Consider the following 5,874-nt stretch of genomic DNA (forward strand, 5'->3'; position numbering starts at 1 on the left):
CTGGTAAGTGCACGGGCCAGCACTGTCCAACAAAAATGCAATGCAAACCACATCTGTAATTTTAAATTTCCTAGTAGCCACGTTTAAAAGATGTAAAAAGACACAGCTGGAATGAATTTTAGTAGTATATTTAACTTAACCCAAAGTATCCAAAATATTATAATTTTAACAGGAAATCAATATAAAAATAATTGAGTTCTTTTACACTCTAAGTTTCATGGGAGGGTATCTTATACGGCTTCAGTTCTTAATATTTATATTGATTAAAATTTAATAAAAACGTAAAATGCAGTTCTTAAGTTGCACCGGTCCCATTTCAAGGGCGTGACGGCCACGTGTAGCCGGGGCTGCCGTGCAGGGCGGCGCAGGCGTGGACTGTCGGGAACCGAGTGGTAGCTCAATTCAGCAGGCACGCTTTCAGGCTCTTACTTCAGTATCCCTGTGTATTAACCACATCTTTCCTTTTCCCTCTTTGGGAGGGACTGTTCCTCCCAATTCCCAAAGAGCTCAGACAGCTAACTCACTTGTAAGTGTGCGTTTTACAGACAGTCCCAGCAATCCAGAGTCCACACCTGACCGCCTGTGTGGGGCTCTCGAACCCCGGGGCCACTACCCACCTGCCGTGATCACCTGCCGCCGCCCACACAACCGGGGAGTGCCGCAGGGCCCACTGAAACGATTCTAACTAGACAATTCTAAGCCTGCTCACCCAGCCTCCCTGTTCCTTCTTGTGGAAACCACAATAAAGGCTCCGGTTCATGTTTCCTCCACCCTCGGCCTCCTGACCAACTCCAGTGCTTCCGGCTGCGGACCCTGCACGGCGTGGCGTGCTGCCCGTTTCTAACAAACCGTGAGTACATCAAGCTTCTTCCTTCGTGACCGTCATTTCCGTGTCTGCATGTCTCACCATGACGTTTTAAACAAATCCCCGGTATCCTTAAACCACGCTGTTCCTGGGCTCATCTTCCCTTTCAGCAACCTCCTGCCCAACCCTGGCATCCTCCCTCTTAACTTTTCTTCATTCTGCGAATGAGGTTCCTGCTTGGTGAAGCTCCTATTTCCTGAGCAGGCCCGTCATGTATGGTTGGGCAGGTTGTCTACAGTAACCAATTAGGGCTGATATCCAGCCCGCACCGGGTTGGCCGGAGGAAGCCCCTTTCTCCATGGGCTGGCAAAACTGTTCCTCCTTCCCACCATCCCACCTCCCTAACTTCAACCCTTCACGGAGCCCTTCCTGATATGTTTGCAGACCTTGTGCCCCTGAAAGAGAAGGTGGGGTCCTACTTGTGGAGCTGCTTTGTTATTGCACTGGAATGTATCCTCCTGCCGCAAACAAAGGCTGGCTGCAGGAAGGTGGCCTGAGCTGCCTGGGGCAGCAGTACGAAGGCAGAAAAGATGCTCCTTTGCCTCCTCAGTCACTTGGCTTCTGCTTCTGGGCGGAGTTCTCACCTTCACCCACCCGACCCGCCTCCCATTGACACCAGGGAGGAAATGCTGACAACGGTGCGAAGCAGGCCCTTTCTCACCTGCCTCCTGCCTGTAATTCAGTGGGGCTCAAGTTTCCAAGCATGATTCCTGAGAGTCTAGGCTAGATCACTTTTTCCCAAACTGAGGACCATCAGGATCACTGGAGGGCTCAGAAAAACACAGATCAACGGGCTCCAGCCCTGGAGTTTCTGGCGCAGTAGGTCTGGGATGGGACCCAGGAATCTGCATTTCTACCATGTTGTTCCCAGGTGATGTCGACGCCTTTGGCCCTGGGACCACACTTGGAAAACCACTGCTCTCCATGTCGTGCTTTAGGCATCAGCCACCACCTGAAGTGGTGACCCTAGTCTCCACTCCTGAAACTTAGGTGTCCCTGTTTTGCAGAATATGGCACCTGAGCTCTCTGGAGAGAGATTCTGTCCTGAGGTGGATCATTTTGTTTCCCTTCAGCAAGTCTTACATATTCTCTCTGTGAAAGCTTGTGGGCCAGGAAAAAATATCCAATATTGTATTGCACACTCTGTGTGTTTTTGACACTCAAGTGATGACGGTAATTTTTAAAGCTCCACAGAAGTATTACATTAAATTTCTCCTCTTATTCACCCTCAGCTGAGTGACACTGAGGTTCTGATTCCAGAACAAATAAGGATTTTCTGGGCTTGTTGCTATGAGCTATAAACCTCACAGGGAGAAAAATCAAGATGGATCTTATTTTAGAGAAGCCTATCTCTTCCTGGCTCGCTCTCCTTTCCCACTTAACGAAGATGTTGGCTTTTCAGGAACCCCAGCTCAGCTTCCGAAAGCCATAGCAGCATAAGTAGGATGCTGAAAAGAAAAGCCGTATCCTCCCCCACTTGGTACCAGCTTCCCTTGGAGAGCGGGAAGCCTCATTAAATGACAGCAAGTTGAAAACTGTCGGCGAGAGAGGCGATTTGCATGCAACACTGAAACCCCCATGCACTCGTCATTTCCGACTTGTGACTGCCTGTCTATGAGGACACCTTGGAAGGTTCCCCAGATTGCTGCAGCCTCCAAAATTGGACCCGGTTTTGTGAGCTGATGTCTGGATATGCTGCCTCCTGGGGAGGAGGGGGTGGAGGAGAAAACAGATTTTAAAGAGCTCCTTAAATTGAAACCCAAATCCTCTCCAGTCTGCACAGTGAGAACTGCTTCAGCCAGGCGTGCTTTCTCTTTGCACAGCCCATAAATGATGCGGAGAGATGGCCCCCGGGAAGCCCTGTCACTTAACTCTTTTTGCACTGGTGGGCAGGCCAATCTTCAGGAGCCAAGCTCTGAGCGGCAGCAAGGAACACAGAGCACGTTTGGAATCAGAGGCTCTGAACACTGGAGGCACTTGGGGAGCTTTTAAAAAATACCCACGCCTGAGCTCCTCCCCAGACCAATGAAATCAGCATCCCTGAGGTTGGGGCCAGGGCATCAGTCATTTTTACCCCTCCTCCACTCAGTGTGCACTCAGTGCACAGCCAGCATTGAACACCCCCGCCTTAAAGCCTGCCTGCCACTTACTGGCTGGGTGATATTGGGAGGTTGCTCAACTTTGGGTTCCCTGCTGACTCAGTGCGGTGGATGTTATTTACTTCCCAGATTGTGCTGAGTAGCAGGGGCAGGCAACGGGTATCGAGAGCTTAGCGCGCAAAAGGTCTACCCTAAGTCCTCAATAAATGCTATATTCTATTTTGAGCTCAGGTTGGCAACTGAGGGAAGATCCTGAAATGTAGAAATGAAGTGAGAAATAAAATTAAAAACAAAATCTAAGGAAATGAAATGGCAAGCCAAGGGTTAGGAGAAAATATTCGCAATACACAAATAAATGATGAAGGACTCGTACCCAGAATATAGAAAGATGCCTACAAATCTGTGATAAAAAGATAAAGAACCCAATAACAAAAGAGCAAAAGACTTCAACAGACACCTCACAAAAGAAGATAAAAGATTGGCCAATAAATGCATAAATGCATAAAAATATGTTCAATATAGTCATTAGGGAAATGCAGATTAAAATCTCCACGAGAGATCACTTCACATCCATTGCAATAGCTGGAATTCAAAAGATTGATAATACTCAATGTTGGTGAGGATGTGGATCAATTGGAAGGCTCCTACATTGTGGGTAGGAGCATAACATGGTATGATTCTTTTGCAAATCTGTTTGGTAGTTTCTCATAAAGTTAAACATCTATTTACAATACAAAACAATCCCAGCCCAGAAGAAATGAACACATGTCCACGAAAGACTTATACATGAATGTTTACAGTTGCTTCATTTATAGGCAAATACTGGAAACAACCCAAATGCCCATCAATTGGTGAAAAGATCAACAAATTGGAGTGTGTTACTCAGCATTAGAAATGAATGAACTGCTAATACGACAGTAGAGATAAACCTCAAAAATAGTGAGAAAGAAGCCAGACACTGAAGAGCATATCTGTGTGATTCTGTTCAAGTGAAGCTCAAAACAAATCTAATCTACAGTGACAGCAAACAAAACAGTGACAGAAAACAAAGGGTGGACAAGATCGACTCAAAAGAGGCCTGAAAACTTTCTTGGAGATAGAAATGTTCCATTTCTTGTTAGAGATGATAGATACACAGTGTGTGCATTTGTCAAAACTGAACCTCACAATTAAACCTGTGCATTTTATTGTAATCGGATGAATTCAGTAAGAAAAGGTTTGGGGAAAATAGATAATAAAATCTCGCAGCAGAGATTCTAAGTGGTGGGTGAAAGAACGGATCCTGGAGGATGACTCAGTGTGCGGCTGCCAAGTTCACCACCAGCTGTTTTTGCCAGGATCGGAGAAAGTGTCGGTGCCTAAAAGGAGGTGGACAGCAGATTTACATGGAATATTCATCAAGGATGTGTGCCCTCTGCAGAGGAGTATCATCTTCTCTCTACTCATGTAGTTCTCTTGCCAGGTTGAGAAGCATTGCATTCTCCGAGATTTGTACACATACAATCTTATGATAGAATAAAACCATTCCAAGTGGGTTTTCAACTTGTATATTTACCAGAGACTAATCCCCGAATGTGATATTGTGGTGTGATGTCTTAATCCAGCCAGTGCTCAGGAGCAGACCTGAAGAGGTTCCAACTGGCCGGAGAGGGGACAGTATGAACATTGCTGAGGATGATGATTGCAGTGAACGGAAGTATATCAGACACACAAATGCATGAGTGTGTAATAATATTAAGCCAGCGATGACAACAAAGGTAAATCTAATTGGTCACCATTGGAAGATGCTGGGGAACCGAACCATTATTCTGAAAGCTGTAAATAAAAGGAAAGAATTAAGCATGGAGCTTGCTTTCTCTTTACTAATGGTACCATCTGGTAAAGCATTAGTACACAAGGAGACATTTATTTTACAGAAGTATCCCAGCTAATAAATGAAGAAAGAAAAGTAGATTTTGAATATCATAATTTTGGATGTAGGAGGATTGTTAGCTATTAACATCGCAAAAAGAAAGACAACCAGACATGATGTGCCTCCTGATGGAAGCACACACCACCATCCAGCAAGTGTTCTTACCAAAAATATCCATCCTGAATCTGATCAAGCCCATAGATGTAACTCCCAATACAGAGAACAGAGGAGCTTGTTAAACAGCACCCGTGGGATCCAGTGAGCAAAATTCAGACTCGGGAAACTATAGGACAAAGCATTTTTTTTTTTTTTTTACAACAAATTAAAGGTAAGGAAAAAAAGGTGGAAAGGAAACCTATAGATTAAAAGACAGTGTAAACGCATCAACCAGTTGCAATGTGTGGCTTCCAACTCAACCAAGCAATAAAAAAAAAATTACTGACATTTAAGAGGCAATTGGAATTCTGAATATTTACTAAGATTTTTGATGACATTATTGATTGATTCTTAGGTGTGATACTGATAATATAGTTATAAATAAAAAAGAGTCTGTGCCTTTTGAAATAGATACTGAAAACTTCACAGGTGAAATAATGACACCTAGGATATGCTTTAAAATAATATGCGAAAAGCAAGTGGATGGGACACAGATGAAATAAAATTGGTCACAGGTGGGTACATACTCTTCATGGTTAAGCTGATTACGTTTACAGAGGAACTCATCCTCTTTGGTCTACTCTTGTCTGTATTTGAAATTTTCCATAATTCATGCTTTTAGAAAGGGAGACTGGGACAAAATTTTGGTAACAGCATTATCCTCTTTGATTATGGATTTTTTAAAGGATTTAATTTATTCGTTTGAGAGAGAGACAGAGAGAGAATGAGCAGTGGGGGAGGCAGAGGGAGAAGCATGTTCCCCACTGAGCAGGTAGCCCAATGCAGGACTCGATCCCAGGACCCTGGGATCATGACCTGAGCCGAAGGCAGATGCTTAACCA

The sequence above is a fragment of the Halichoerus grypus genome, chromosome 4 (assembly GCF_964656455.1).
Source record: "Halichoerus grypus chromosome 4, mHalGry1.hap1.1, whole genome shotgun sequence".
In the NCBI taxonomy this organism is placed as follows: Eukaryota; Metazoa; Chordata; class Mammalia; order Carnivora; family Phocidae; genus Halichoerus; species Halichoerus grypus.